The following is a 16837-nucleotide window of genomic DNA, read 5'->3' on the forward strand; positions in this document are numbered from 1 at the left end:
AAATTACCTGGAGAAAAATCCAGCCTACTAAAAAAAAAAAAAAAAAAAAGGTAAAGGAAACCTGCTCTAGAAAAACAATCTGTGCCTCTGAGAGGTTATGGCAACAAACAGTCAACAGAGTGGTAAATAGAGTTCAATGACCATCTTCCATAACTCTAAGGTAAATTTCTGCCTTTCTGTATCCTCCTGAGTATGTATTTGGTGATAACAGCTCTGTAAAATATTTGTAGTGTCTTTGCTTTGGGCATCACTGATGTTATGCACACAGACAACCATCTGTACCTTTTATTTCACAGAAGGCTCAAAAAAAGTAGTGCCTCTGTTGTAAGCTGTCTTATCAGTGAACAGAAGACTTCTCCAGCATTTCCATTTATGATTTCCAGTCCACATAGGATTCATGGATGCTTCCAATACACCTTGGGACTACGTCTAGCCCCAGAAATTACTTCAGCTGATCAAAATATATTTTCACAAAATAGTTGCTTGTCTCTGTTTCTGTCAAGGAATAGGAAGCCATTAGCAGTTAAGTGTTACGGAAAAGCCACTCTAACCTTCAAATGTGGGACTTCAAAGATTTCTTGGAAAGAGGATGCTTGGCAATAAGAAAAATGTATGTGCATCTCAAAAAACTTCGTTAACACTAAATTGAGAGACTTCACTAAAACATCCTTTTACAGTAGCTTTCTGTTGTTCTCCGACTATACAAAAAATACAAACACCTGTGCACATACACGGGGAAGGGAGAAACCTCACTGCAATTTGGGGAGTTCAATTACTCATTCCAGTACATTGCATTCACAGTTTTATCAGAAGTAATACAGTTTTGTAGAATTTCATTCCTCAACAGTGTTTCAATGTCTTCAAATGAGATCCATCTGCAAGAATGTATTTCTAGTTTCTAGCTATGTTTCAGGTAGACTTTTGGAGTGAAGTAAAAAGGCAAGAAATGTTATTTCCTCTTGTTCACATGTAAGTGCAAAATCAGCTTTTCTCTCAAGCGCTACAGATAATCATGAACAGCTCAAAATCTTATCGATGGGCACGGGTTGTCCATTTCAAGAAAAACTGAAATGAGGGAGAGAGGAATGAGTGGGAGAGAAATGGTTTATGTTGTTTTGGTTTTTATTTTATTGCTAGAAACTGCTGTCTCTTTACATTTTCTTCTCCTGCAAAAGAGATTGCGCTCAGTGGCTAAATCTGTCCTCTCAAGGGAGCACGCATTACTACTGCAGCAGCAGAGGTGGAGGCAGCCGAAGCCCAGAGTCAGTTTCAGCCAGGAATCAGCCCTTTTCTTAATATCAAGAACTCAGTTCCAACTTCTTTGTTTTATTGCTATCTTATAACAATGAAAAGGGAAAAATAAATAAATGAAGTAACAAGAACTGAATGATAAATTATGATTAAGCATATAAAGCCAAGACAGAAAGAATTAATTACTTATTTAAAGATTTGCTCAGCTCTATGCAGCAGTGTTCGTGCTAACTTCTTAATGCTGTTTTAACCTTCTTTGCTCTGATTCCATGTCTGTAGCTTTGGATTTTCCATAATATTTTGTTTTTCATTAGGATGTGGTGACAAACCCCATTTTTTCCTAGCACAGAAACTTCCATCAGTCTTAGTCCTTTAGTTTTGCCCCATTATCTTTCTCTTCTGCCCACCTTTCCTACTGCTGTAGGAGCTTGGCAGGGCACTGGGTAGGTGATTTAGAGACAGCTCTGGATTATTCCATACTTCCTTTATTAAATGGAGCAAGATATTTAATTAGTTCAGCATAACTGGCCTGGATGCAGCCTTCATCATTAAGTTTGTCAGCTCTACACATCTGGAGGAGTACTGTAATGGTATTGCTTCCACAGGCCTTATGTCTCTGTGCTGGTTCCCCTCTCTTGGTTCCCTTAAAGCTAGAATGGAAAGGCATCCATGTTTTCCCTTCAGCTTCCCTCCAGGGGCTATTTCCCAGTTGTAAAGAGCCCAAGAACCCTAACATAGCCAGAGCTATATTATCTCCATGGAGCTCAAATGCAGAGAAGAAGGAAATCTGAAAAGTGCAGAGTCTGAGCAGGCACCCCAAAATGGAAAATAAAATGTTAAGGTAAGTCACAGGGACAGACTCTCCTGGAAACAGGCATGAAGACAAACAACGTAAGGACGTGGTAAGTGAATGCTGCCCATTACCAAATCTGTAAGCATTTCATTGAGCCACAAATGCTGTAGCACCAAGCAGAATATGATATGATACAAATAGAAGCCTAGCCTTTGTCCAGTAATGAATAAATGTTATCATTAGCTTAAGTGCCATGTGTGCTTAGTGACACATAGTACACATGCATGAATATAGTCCCAGATCTCGAGACCTAAAAGTCTAGCAAAGTTTCAGACTTTTGGTTTAGACATTTATGTGACTGGGTTTGATTGGGAAGTCTTTTAGTTTTTTTTTTTTTTTTTGGTGTTGGAGGGGTCAGAAATATCTAGCAATTCACTATTCTTACTGTGTTTTAGGAGTTGAACTTCCATTATTAGGTAGAACATTTAATTGGGAGAGTGGCTGAAGTGACAACGCGAAATCTGGATTAAAAAATAAATCCCACTGAGGACAGTGGGTAGAACGGGTGGGCAGGGCTAACAGACACTGACAGTCAGAACCCCATCTGCTGTCTCTTCTACCATCTATATCCATCACTCTCCTCAAATGAGTCTAGCTAGCTGGGATGGTAGCCCAACCCACAAGTATCAAAGTCGCAGCTATTTAACACGTGCATTTTCCAAGAGTCAGCACAGGGCTCGCATGGGTAAAGTGCAATCTGTGTCACACATTCCTGCTAATGACCTAAAGGACTATGCTCTCGCAGCAGAAGAAGGGAAAATTAATCTTCACCGCAATTGTTCCATTTCTCAAACTTCTTTTCAGCAAAGATATAAATTGTGCCAAGTATCTATCAGTTTTATGATGACAAGACCATCAAACTTGTTTCATTAAACACCCTCCCCCCCTTACAACTGTCTAAACAAGATTTTTCCATTTAGTACCCTATCAATCCAGAGTTATGATTATTCAGTAACTGAGGGGATCTCTTGTATTTAAATATTAATGTTTGTGTAGTTATTAAAGTATTTGATGATTTGTCCAGGGGCACTGTAAAATTAAATATAGCATGTCATTTATGGTAATACAGAGGAGAATAATAAAAAATCTTTTTCATTCTGGTTTTGTGTCTGGCTCTGCATGCTACTTTTACTGCTTATTTGATGGTTTGGGGTATTGTGTGTTTTTAAACCCTTTTAAATGTAGGATTTTGGAGCATATTGTTAGGAGCATATAAAAGATTATCTCTCAAGTTACGACTTTGTGTTGCTGTGTATGAGCTGCTGTCTGACAGTTATACCGCTAAAGGGGAAGGCAGTTTTCCAAAAAATACTTATCATGTATTGGGTGTAGCAGTACAGTAAGCCCATAAATATTTTGGGAAGCTCACTTTGGTCCACGCTGTATTTGCTTTCAGAAATCACCTCAGCCTGCCAGAGCAGAAATGTGTGTATGTTATTAGGCTTTTCAAGTTATGTGTATTTAAAGAACATTATTTAGGCACTCCACTGTGACTCTCTCATACTATAAAGAACAAAAAAAAAGAGAGAGAGCAGGAGGTAGAGAGGCAGAGCAGCTTATTTGAGGCAAACACTTGACTGGCATTTGTATGTGTACAGGTGTGTAACTTCTTCATGGGCAGAGTTTTGAAGTGGGATAATGGAAAAGAAGTGCCTGTTTGGCCCATTCTGCTAGGAAGCATCTTTCTGCCCATTTAAAAACAATAGTAGATAAAAATGACTTTCATAAGGTCACTCAGAGACAGAGCCAGGAATAGAAAGCAGGTCATATAAATCCAAGTCAGAGCACTTTCTATGAGGCCAGACTGGTATTTCCTGCTGAAAAAAATAGAATGAGTTAAAATCTTGAATGCTTTTACTGCACAACAGAGGGGGTCTGATTGAGGTCTCCTTCAGCTTTTTCATATAGGTCAGTGTAAAAAGATTCTGTGGCTAATGATGGACAGCTGTCACAGGATACATTTCTTCTTGGAAAAAGGTATAGCAATCTATATTTTTAAAAATATGCTTGGCAAACTGAACTCATATAATTACAGTAGAAGCACTTGCTATATTTAAGATTGGTTTATTATTGTCATTCTAAGCCTATTTTTAAGCTGATCATAACTTTCTGAGTGTGTATGTATGTGTGTATTGTGGCAAAATTACAACAAAGCGGCGTTGTTTATAAATTGCAAGCATGCAAAAGTCACGATATTCACTTAGCATTCTCAGTATACCAATAATTCACCTGTCTTCTTAATACTCAGTACAGAGTACTTCATGTTAACTATGATGGTAAGATATTGAGTGCTTTTTTTTTTTTCACTAGCTTAACTGGAAACACTTCACAGGAGGTTTGGGATCCTCATTATGTAACAGCAATTTAGAAAATTTTAATTAAGGATGTATATGCATGTGAGACATCGGGATTATGGTTTCAATCCAAAGCCCACTGCAGGCAACGGAAACACTCCCATCAAACACACGAATTGCTTGATGGAAACCCAAATGCTTACACTGGAAATAAGACACAAATTAGGGTTACTGCCTTTTTCAAAGGATAGATTAGTCTGCACAGACCTCAGTGCTACCACAACAAGGCTGCTTCCCCTTTCAAACGGGTTTGTATATGTTTACATTACACCTTGGTATGCAGCGTGGATGCGCACAACTACCGTGCCCCGGCTGTCGGAAAGGGCTGGAATGGCAATATGGCAAAGTACCTGTAGCCTTGGGAGTGGTGTCTGGAGAGGGCTCTACCATGAGCAGTGAAGACCAGAGACCACATCAATCAGAGACCAATGTGGTATGACCACATTCGCTGAACACCGAGCAAGAGTATAAGGACCAAAACCGCTGCAAAGCACAGAACTGGGGTCCTTCTCATGGAGGCCCCAGAAAGTTAGTGTTAGAAGACTGTCCTTGTAACCTCCTGTAGAATAGCCAAGGAATACAGAGCTTTCATCAAAGACTGAAAAACAGATGCTCTTACAGCCTTAGAGCTGCAACAGCTTCTACCAAACAGCTCTATCAAAACACACCCGTCATCTTCTGTCTTGGCACTTCACTCCTGTCACCTCACTTCACTGTCACCGCATGCCTGTACCTTGCATTTCAGTTCAGAACTGAATTCACTTCAGTTTCTCTCTTCAGGGCTTATCCCTGTCTCATCCATCACGATTTCACATGGGAAATCAGAACCCTTAGCTCTCACCTCATTTTTACCAAAGGTGAAATGTTTTTCGTCCCATTTTCTTATGAAGATGTTTTCCCCAGGCCTCTACATCCGCACGTGAAGACGACCTTAAAAAAGTCTGCCTAGTCACTTTGTCATCCTCCTTCAAATCGCTCTTTTACTCTCACTGTTGTGATGACTAAAAAATTATCAGAGAATGGTTCAACAGCTGGTGTGCTATGACCACCACTTCTTACAGTAATTGTAATCCTCTCACTGTAACCTCGTGATGTCTCTGTCTCTTTGTTGTATCCATCTGTTGTCTCTTATCATATACTTGGACTGCAAAATATCTGGGATAGGAACCAGCCTTTTTCACTCAACACATACACACAGACACAAACGAGCTTAGTGCCTTGCACCCCAGTGTCCCCACCACCATCACTGCTGGGTTCCTGGACTGTTAACCTCAAGCACAACTACATGATAATGGCATTTTTTGGAGAAAATTTATTGGAAGAGAATGATATATACACATATAAGTGAGGTATCTACTCTGCTTTCATATAAGAAATTACTAATTTAAAATGCATTTATGTCAGTTATGATATTCCAGATGTATAGAGACACAGGTCATATATCAAACCTCAGTGCGTTGTTAAAAAGTTACTGGAAATTGTTCCACTGCACACCATTGTGTATCTCTAATATTTGGGCAATAATTCTCCACCTCACAAGGATGTTGCAAGGATTAGTTAACAAACTAGTATTTATAAAGTGCTTTGAAGATTAAAAGAGCTATCTAAATGTGCATTTTTATTATCTTTATTAATAAACCATATTTATTCAAACTTTTCAGAATCACTAGATATGCAAAACCTATGCTTTTTTTTTTTTAAAAAAAAAGGTAGCACTGGTGTTCTCTGCATGCCAAGAAGGACTGTGTGATGTTTTATTTGGCAAAATTGTTTCTCCAGCCACATGTGCCACTCCTCCTGCTGCTTACATATATGCGAAATGACCAGTAGGTGTTATTCAAACTTTACATCTTTCTCTTTGTAGCCTCTAGAAACGCCACCATGACCAAAGGTTACCAAAGCAGTTCTGTCTTTTCTGTTGCAATTAGAGCTGTACTAATCCCGAGTTGTGATTCAACAGGTAGAGAAGAGCTTTGCTGTTTCAAGAACTCCTAGGAATGGACAGGCAAGGAGTCATCATTCCACAGCCCGTGCCGAGCAGTCAGGAACAGCCTGCCTCGACAAGGTAACTCTCTCCGCAGTAATTTTAAGTTTAATTATGGGGGAATGAGGCATTGCAGCGTGCGTGGTTCTCGGCAGAGGGAAGGTGATACGAAGTTCATAGAATCATAGAATCATTCAGGTTGGAAGAGACCCTTGGGATCATCGAGTCCAACCATCTACCCTACTCTACAAAGTCCTCCCCTACACCATGTCCCTTAGCACTGCATCTAAACGGTACAAGAAAACCACAGCAAAACAATTTCTAGCAAAGCGTGCCCCAGCCCCAGAGAGAATTGCCCCCTTTTGAGCCTTTTCCAGGCTTCTGCCTCCTGCACCCTCTGCCGCCGTGGCCCTGCAGCTCGACTCCCAGGTGGGTGACAGCAGGGCTGGGATGGATGCGTCCCCAAAGGGCAGTGACCTGGATGAGCTGCCCCTCTGCCTCTTCCATTCTGCAGTCTGGTGTACAGGCACAGGGAAGTTCTGTGTGAGGGACGTGCTTTTTTTCTCACCAGCTGCCTTTAAGCTCTAAACCTGGTACCTGGTTTAAGGTATCCTTAATAAGTATCCTTAAGTGCATTTGATCATGTTCTTCTACTACGTAGCTGGGCAGCAGTTGGCATTATCAGACCTAAGTTGTCTAGACTAAAGCTCAGTGATGAAAGAAGCTAATGGAAATACAGTATATTGATTAAAACGACATGTTTTGCCCTAGCACCATATTATCATGACAGGAGCGCTGTGGTAATTTCCATTCACAGGCAGGACACACACATACACAGAGCCACAGAGGAAGTTACAACACACATATTGGGTAGGAAGAAATGACTTGATCAAACCAAATGTTGGAGTGAGGACAGATCAAATGATGCCACATGGAAAATTATGGTTTGGAATGAAAAAGTGGTCCATTTAACAGTACATAAAGTCTCTGTAATATGCATAAAATCAGCAGCTAGCAGATGTTTTCTGACACAGTGCATCTGCATGAAGCTGAGGCGCATTCAATTCCACTGTAGTAGCAATGCACAGAGCAGATCTAATGGCAGACCCTCCAGACAGACGACAGACAGCCCTACCCTTCTTTAATAATAGCAATAAATAATAACTTGTATTAATTAGCAATCGGGAATTTAATGATGGACTCAGACACAATTGTGGGAGGTATCATACAGAAGATGAAAGGAAAACCTAGCATCCATTGCTAACAGATAGGATGAGGAAAAAATGTTCATGACAGTTCCCTGTTTGAGAAGATCTTGCTTGAAAGTATCATCTTGGGGGTTAAAACTCTCCATCCACATTTTGTGGCCAAAGGCAACTTCTTTTAAATCTCAGAAAAATTTCTTTAGCCTGCATTTAAGTCTGCAGAAATGCAAAGGAAATATTTATATATATAAAAAATACATATAAAAAGGAAAATATTTCTTTTAAAATAATATTGCACGTTTTATTTCATAGAGGTGGCTGGGTTTTGAGAAAGTACCTGTCCTGAGTATGACGGTTGATTGAAAGAACTGATACAGCAAGGACATTTTTCCTTCTTGAGGTTACTCGTTAGCTGGGAGCTCATGGAGGAAAATATAGTATGTCTCAGCCTTCTCTGGTACCCTAAATAGCCATTCATGCCTATCCATGATACAATGTAGGTCACTCACACTAGGCAGTGCAGGTTTTCATAATTCAATCTTTGTTCTTCAGTGGTTTTACCAGAAGAACTAATACTTAATGACTGAGAGACTTAAGATGTCAGAATTAATGCTTAACTAGCCATGATTACCATAATTGATAAAAATATGGAAGTTCTCAATATTTTGAATTATTATTTCACGTCATCTGCACACTCAGGCAGAGGCCAACGTACCAGCATGATGGAAATTATCTTAGAGTCCACCAGCGCTTGTGACAAAATAATTTATGTCAAATCAACATGTGAAGACTGAAGCCAATTGAACAAAGAACCAAAGTACCTGAGTTGACCAAACTCACGTCGAGGAGCATCCAGTCTTGGGCACAAGGACATTATGTCTTGGACACAGTATGGGCACATTTTTGGCTTCCAAAGGATTGTGTGCATCGGGGAAGGAGACTTTAAAAGCTTCCATCATGCAAAGTGCAGTTCTTGCACTACAGAAATTGTGTATCTTCTTAGGCCACTATATTTCGTTATTTTTAAGATTCTTATCTATTTTCAAAGCCCTTTGTGGGATAGGTCAGAAAGTGTTAGGAACTTCTTCAGCCTACACTAACGTGACTTCTCAAAGCATCTGTCTGAAACAACTGGCTGCAACAAAGAATAAGAGATGTCAGTAAAGGAAGCAGAAAGCTGAATATGGAACTATTTCCTTTTTGAAAACACTGGAACAGTCACAGATCTTCCTGCCATGAGACTACTTTTCTTCCAGTAGACGCAATGTCAGTATAATACAATAAATAAACAAATGCAATGCTCGTGTATCTTCTTAAGCCACTATATATAATACAATAAATAAACAAATGCAATGCTAACTGCAAGATATAAATGTAGCAGGGGGAAGTATGTACCTCTATGAGTAATTGTTAAATATTTTATTTATTTATTAGATATATTAGATGTCATGGAGGTAAGTTAGATACAGGTGCCTTAAGAGATACCACAGATTAAGTTTTACTAACTGCAAGATATAAATGTAGCAGGGGGAAGTATGTACCTCTATGAGTAATTGTTAAATATTTTATTTATTTATTAGATATATTAGATGTCATGGAGGTAAGTTAGATACAGGTGCCTTAAGAGATACCACAGATTAAGTTTTACCTGACAGTTTCAGAGCAACGACGAGACAGAAGCTTGAAAACAGGACATACACATCCCAGAAAAGGTTGTCAGACCAAGCAGTGAAAAATGGGTTTATGTAGAAAGTTCAGTTAAACTGAGCTTCCTACAAATGTTTTCTGTTTCGGACAATAATCTCTCATTTCTCCAGCAGTGCCTGCAGTATTGCCATTGTTGCACTGGCTGCCAATTGCCAAGGACTTTGTTAATAGAAAATGGAATTATTTTTACTCTGGACTCTTTATTCTTATTGAGTGTGATTTACTGTAGTGTTATTGAGAAGGTCTCGTTGTCACCTGATCATATCTTTTCACAACCGATGAGATTACTGTCAGGGAGAAAACTGCTCATTCCAAGCAACATTTGGTAATAAATTGATTACTGGCTGAATGCTGATACTTTACAAAAAGAGCAATCAATGAAATATCTGCCATTGCTCGAAGAGAATGAAAGGCATTAGAAAGGCACGCAAAATAATCAGTAAATGATTGCACATGGCGACTGGGCTGAACTGTGTGAAATCAACTTAGACACACACAGGAGTATAAAGTGTTTTTCACACACTTTGAAAGCCACAGTCATAAAAGCAATGACTGTAGATGACCGTGTATAATAACTGGATTGTGGAGAACCGTCTTGCTGTATCTCATTTTAAGCACAGCATAGTCAGTACTGTTTACGCTCGCAGAGTAATGGTTATTTTTAACAATCACTAATGAGCTGAAACATCCCACACCCCCATTTCACATTTAGTATTCCTTTTCAGATCTACCATTCCACTGCCTTCACAAATTCAGGAGGCCCCTGGGAGATCTCTTCCTTGCCCTGCAACCATGCCTGCTGGACCTGCTGCTGCTGCTCCCCTGGCACTAATTCCACTGACATCAAGGGACGTACACACGGAAATGCACCAGGATACAAACTCCACATCAAGGGAAATAAAGACGGTGTGAAAGATCTCTTTTCTTACACCTGCCTCCCTAAGCCGTTGAGAGCTTTACTCAAACAACCCCTTCACTCCTGATGACGAAACATGCCCTCAAGACTGCCTGCCCCCCCCCAGACCAGGACTGAACAAGAAGGGTTCCCCAGTGAACATCCCAGGCACGGATCCAACTGCCGTATCAGGGCAGAAGAGGAAAGACCCACCTCTACCTGCTGCTGTGGGGATTCACCTGTTCATATTTTACTTCCCTTCCTGGAAAAAAGACTGCAGAAAAATTCTTGCCCCCCTCCCTTTTACTCTGGGACTAGGTTGAGAATCTGGGTCTGGCTGGTGCAAGATGAATCCTCTCTCTCTCCACAAGTGCCAATTATCCAGAAGCAAGAAAAATCCTCGTCGTTGTCTGCTGCCAGAAGAAGCAATTGCTGAATGAGCTGTATTCACCATTGCTACTGTGGCCACAGAACAGGTTCCATTCTGCATTCTTATTTTCAATTTATTACAGTTAATTTCATTCCTTTTTTTTCCCCTAATGAAGAAAATTAAGGCTGCTCGTCCCATCCATGGAGGTGTTCAAGGCCAGGATGGATGGGGCTTTGACTAACCTGGTCTAGTGGAAGATGTCCTTGCCCATGGTGGGCGTGTTGGAACTAGATAATCTTTAAGGTCGCTTCCAACCCAAACCATTCTATGATTTACTTTTTTTTTAAAAGTGTCATTCCCCAGCACTTGTGAGAAATGAAGCCCATAAATCCCTCTCCTCCCTAGAAATGGCAAAATCCATGCTGACTTGAGCTCTGGTTCATCGTTGTCCAATGTTTACTTCCCCAATTTTAATACAGTAGTGTTATTGACTTGATTTTTTTTTTAACCTATTTGGGAAAATTAGCTGGCTAACAGCAATTCAGGTGAACAGGGGAAGTTACAGAAGGTCAGAGGGCCCACCAGGGAAAGGAGTAACACAAAGTGCTTGGAGAGGCAGGGGGAGCACCTGCAGATGGTACGGTAACGGGTGCGGGACAGGCAGGAAAGCTGAGAAGTTAGTTGCAAGGTTAGCAGGAGAGGATGGATTTGAACAGTCATAGAGCTGCAATGAGCACTCAAATACTAGGATGGGTCCCAGTAAAGTGTCTGAAGATAAAGAGTGTATTCAATTTGTATACACAGCTGTTCCTAACATGCCTCTGAAAAGAGGCAGGAGCAGGGTCAAAAGGTTGATGTGGCTTTTCATAGAGTATAACCGTTTATTTTAGGCCTAGTTTCCAGAAGTGATTTAACACTCCATTTAAGTGCTAGTTTTTAAACTGTAAATGGAGCCATACCATTCTCCAGGAAAAGGAAAATATCAACAAGCAAGGAACTCTAGCACAAGCTCTGATTAGGAAGAACAAGGAGGAAAACAAGAACAACGAGTCCAGTTAAAAGTTACCTGTAAAAACAGTAATGACAGAGCTGTACACATTCACAGTGAAGACAGAAGTAGGGATGGAGAATGAGGGCTAGTCCAAGAGGAATTCTTGGGGAAACTTTGAATAATCTTTAAATGAGGGATGTGTTATTGATTGTGAGTTCTGAGAGCACAGCTACAACTGTAATAGTAACTGTAATAGTAATAGTATAGTTCCTTTCTTCCAAGTTTTTTTCTTCCAAATGCCTGTATTGTGTATTATCCTGACACACTACTAGAAGCAGGGCATAAAGATTAACCTGGTATCATGTACGCCACCGAGGGACCCAGACTTTGATCCCTCTACACAGGATACCCACTGTCCTCTGTCTGTTTAGCAGTTCTGCCACAACACTGCAAGAAGCACTGTCTCACAACCCACCGAATATATGCCACTAGAAGCTCCATATCTAACATTCTGTGGATTTGTAGTTTCTTCCATCTCGAAGAAAAATTACCCAGGAAGATTTTACTTCTTCTAGTTACGGGTTTCTTAAAAGTACCTGCCCTGGATGCAGAAGTCCTGAAGCGGTAGGTGCTATTTTTCTCAGAAGAAACTGGAAGTGCTGCACAAGCCTCAGTGTCTCCAGCTGAAGCACAGTGATACAAAAACCATGTGGCACTTCCAGCTACCTGATGACAGATATTCTCTTGTGTTTGGCCACACACTTACAATACATTTATTCTTAGGATTATGTCATTGAGCATGAGCTGCTTTCAGGCATTAGATCATACACCTGGTCCTTCCTCAAATGCTGTTTTAACCATTTGCTGAAAGCACCAGTTGAAAGGATGATTTGACTAAGTGACTAATTTGACTGAATGGCTATAACACTTACAAACTATTTTTAAGCCATTTAAAGGGCTTTCTCGATAGATTTGGGAAAAAGCTGCATAAATTGTGGGTCAGCACAAAGCAGCAATTCACAGATGGCCCTCTGTAAGGAAAAAAATCACACTATATTTGGAGGCATTTGCTCATGTACCAGTTCAAACTAGTACTATACCCTTTCTTTGCTCTCAAGGATAAAACAGACAACATCTTCAAAAGTAAATACATTTAAAAAATAGGTAAGAATGGGAGGCTTTCAGAGGTACAAACGGGAGTTTGGTGCCCAAGTGGCCTTTATTGGGAATTTAATACTTGCATTCTCTGCTTTTTAACCACTATGCAAATAATGTACACAGGCACCTAGAAAAATAAGTTTCTAGTGGTTCTAAGTTAACAGCATTTCCTGTGTACTCACTCATTGCTCCTTTCCTTCACCCAAAATAATTTTCACCCCATTTTTAACTTGGGGTAGTCATATTCGGCTCTGCAAGGGGATATAAAACACTGTCAGTTCAGCATCTGCACTGATTTACATAGATGTTAACATCCAACAGCCATTTTCCATTGACTCTCCTCGGTTTACATAACGGCAGGAGATACAGAGTAACAAAAATCAGGCACTTGCTTTTAAAACAAGCACTCCATTTCTGGCAGCGGGCAGGATAGCAGGAAAAGCCTTTAATTTGAGCCTTTGAGTGTATCCACGCAACGTAAAGTACAAGCGTGAGAGGAACATGCTGATAGTTCTGCATTATCCCTAACAGCACTGGATGCAAGAAGAAGGAAAATCTAAGTGCACGCTCATGTTATTAGATAACCTTCCCATTTTGGGTAAGTTGGTCCAGCATACCCTTTCTGGATGGCCAGTTTCCATACACAGCAAGTGAGAAACTTCGCTGCTTATACTGTGTATTATTTATATCACAGTTGTGCACAAAGGAATTGAGACCGGTTTCACGTGCTTGCATACGTAGCAATGCCAAGTGACTGAAATGCAGAAATTAATTGTATCACAGAAATATCAGAGAGTAAAATTTAATAAGTGTCTATTAAAACGTTTAGGGGCTAGATATGGATCAAGTTACAGATGGATTTAGACAATATGGATTGTGAAGCGATTGCAGAAAATTTCTCTAAATTTATAAATATCATCTGCAGAAATAAACTTCCCTGCGCAAACTGTGCAGAGAAGAATAAGCAGATGTATTTAGCTGTAAGTGATATTTATTCCTTTTGAGGAGTCCTATGTTCAAAAAGTAGGGGATGTATCTTATATACCACAAAAGCAGCGATGGGCCAATTGCAGCTCTATGTTTTTGTTCCATTGAATGCAAGCTACAAGGAGCCTTTATTTTTCTATTATTCCTCATTTTCAGAAAAAAAAAAAATAGATTGAAAACAGCAGATTTTGTTCTTTGTGCAAGGGAAACATGGTAAAATCCAGGGCTAAGCAGACAGCTTAAAGAGCTGTGTTAGTTTCTGAAGTGACTGCTCCTCCCAAGCAAGAGACAGGAGAGAAAAATTGGGTCTTGACAATACATGAAGTAGATTTCTAAAAGGTTTTTCCTTCCAGCTCAAATATTTTATAGAACTGGAGAAACACCAGGCTCCACTTGTAAAAGGAATAAAGTAAGAGGATAATGGATACAGCAGTAAGAAAGAGACAGTGTCAGAAGAAAGACTGAAACAAGGAGAAGAAGAACAAGAACCCATCCGTTCTTTTCAAGATGCCACGAGCCCCCGGGTTAGGCAGTTACCCTGTACCAACAGTAAGTAGCAATATTAATTTACCAGCTTTATTGTTCACTCAAACCATTAATCACTACAAGCAGCCCTCAAAAATACGGATGATATAGAGAAACAGGAAAGGACAGATTATTTCAATATACAAACGACTGCTTGTTGTTTACCTGGTACCCCAGGTCTTTGTTGTATCAACTGCCTCAGAGAGTAAGTGGGCTGAGATTCTTGATGCAGTTGTACAAATCAGATTTTGTTCTGGTATTGTTTCCAGCTGAAAGCTTTTTCTTTATTCTAGTGGTAGGAGACTTTCTTCCTATTAAATGCTTCAATGGTGGATTTAAATATTTAGAGGATCCACATTACAGGAGAACTGTCTGAGAGCATCACAAAGAAACCATTAGTTAAATCCATTAAGGATCTACTTAAGTGGAATTCCCTGCTGTTATCTACATGATAGCCACACAAAAAGACACCTCGCAAAGAAAATGTTGGGGAAAACATTCCTACTGTATCTGTAAAAAATCCAGTCTTATTGAAGCATCCCCTTTTGAGTGTCTCAAGATTTCAGCAGGGAAGTGATACTCTTTCAGCTGAATTAGAGTAGGGGGAACAATATGGCTTCGTTTCGGTTGTGCTTTTGCCCCTCTCCTTTTCAGGTACACTCAGTTTGGACAAAACCTTTTGTTACAGCAGAAGGTATGGGAATTCTTTTTGTTTTGGACACAGCATAAACCATCAAACTTGTAACTGTGCAAGACACATCAGGAATACACAGAGTCTTTGTGTTGTCTATTTTTAAATACATGTAAGTGGTAGCTGTATGGATAAGATGTTCTTTCTTCCAACTCCTAGAGAAAGGCACTTGAGTAATTTGAATTATAAAACTTACACCATCTATCAGGTTGCTCTTGTTTTTACAAAGGAGAAAAAGCTTGAACTCCATGAACTTGTTTTTCCATTCTCTACAATCATGGGTTTGGTACATGCCCAAGAAGGCAGTTATATTCCTCAGAATCTTTCTATTCTTTATCAGTTATGTAATATTTCCTATTTTTGAACTCTTAGGAATCTCTGATGTGATTTAGGCTTACGGATAAGACGAAGGCACTACAGACAAGATGAAGGCACTACAGACAGTACATGCAATGCATAAACATCCATACTGGTTATAAAATGTATATTCCTAATCCATCTCTAAATCAGCATATAGTGTCTCTTATCATTGATTTTTTCTCTGGCCCTCACTTTGAGTACATTTTGTAAAACCCAAGAGAGAAAGCCCTGCTCTCTAGCCAGAGTAGTATAGAGCTATTCTATAGGTGTAGGAAATTTCTTCTTAAGACATAAAACAAAATGTTTATTTTCTATTGGAGGGTGAGATACTCAGAAGTCTTGGTTCATCCACACACGTAGATGTATGTACAGAGGACCACGCAAAACCAGTAAGCCCCCTTTGTCTTCTCAACTAGACTGTACCTGAGAGGTACAATGTAGAAGAGTAAAAACACCTCAGCAAATCTATCACTTCAAGAGTCAGCAGCCTACAGGAGGGAAGGAACCTGGAAACTTACCTTTTTTAAAAAAAAAATAAAAATAGGATATTAAATTTCTTAGAGGACTGCAGAACACTAGGTTGCTATGAAAGCATCACGTGTCAACACTGTCACTGTGACTTTACAACTAATTTCATACAGCACTGGCAGCAGGTGACAACACTGCCCTGTGGAGCAGCGGTATCACGACTTCTTCCTCGCCTGCTCCTGAGGAGAGCCTGCATCAGGAAACAAACAGCGCCCACCACCAAATGGGGAATGGAGCAAAGACACACCACAGCCCTTCCACACCCAGGGAGAAAATGGTTGCATTTTCACAGGGCCACACAATATTCTGAGAACTCTTACTATAGATTAGTGAGGGTCTTGCTGTATACCTACAAACTGAGCATTCAAGGTGTGATAACATCAATACTTTTGTTTAATCCCTCTACTTAGCACTTGTAACCTTTTGAAAATTTAACTTCTGTGCTCTTTATACTTAAGTCTTTTGCTGTTTTGTTTTTTTTTTCATTTATACTCCTCCAGAGTAACTATGTGATTTATGGTAACTCCTACTCCTACCAGCGTTTCTCTACAGACAATAGGTTTGCAAGTCCCAGGATGCGGAACTTAAAACGGCCTATCTTTTAGAAGAACGCTTTCTTCTGAGTAGAACAAGGGGTTTGTGCGCAGGTACTGAGAGGGGGGGGGAAATGTTGCCCTCAAAAAACCAACCCTGGAAGCCAGTTACTGGATGAGCAGGTGGCACAAGGCACTACCTATCCCCACAGCTCCAGCGGCACCAGGGACGATCTGGCGTGACACACTCCAAAGACGAAAAGCAGGTAAACACCTAACACCCGTGAGGTGCTTCAGCGCTCACCTAGGTCTGATAAGGGTGGGACAGGTATGTGTAAAGAGGGAACGAACGACACGGAAGGGAAGGAAGGAGGAGCCGCTGTGGAAGCTCCTCCCCGCCCTTCCCGCCGCCTGTGGTGCGCGACATGGCTGCCGCTCCCGGCAG

The sequence above is a fragment of the Calidris pugnax genome, unplaced genomic scaffold (assembly GCF_001431845.1).
Source record: "Calidris pugnax isolate Ruff unplaced genomic scaffold, ASM143184v1 scaffold24, whole genome shotgun sequence".
NCBI classification, from domain to species: domain Eukaryota; kingdom Metazoa; phylum Chordata; class Aves; order Charadriiformes; family Scolopacidae; genus Calidris; species Calidris pugnax.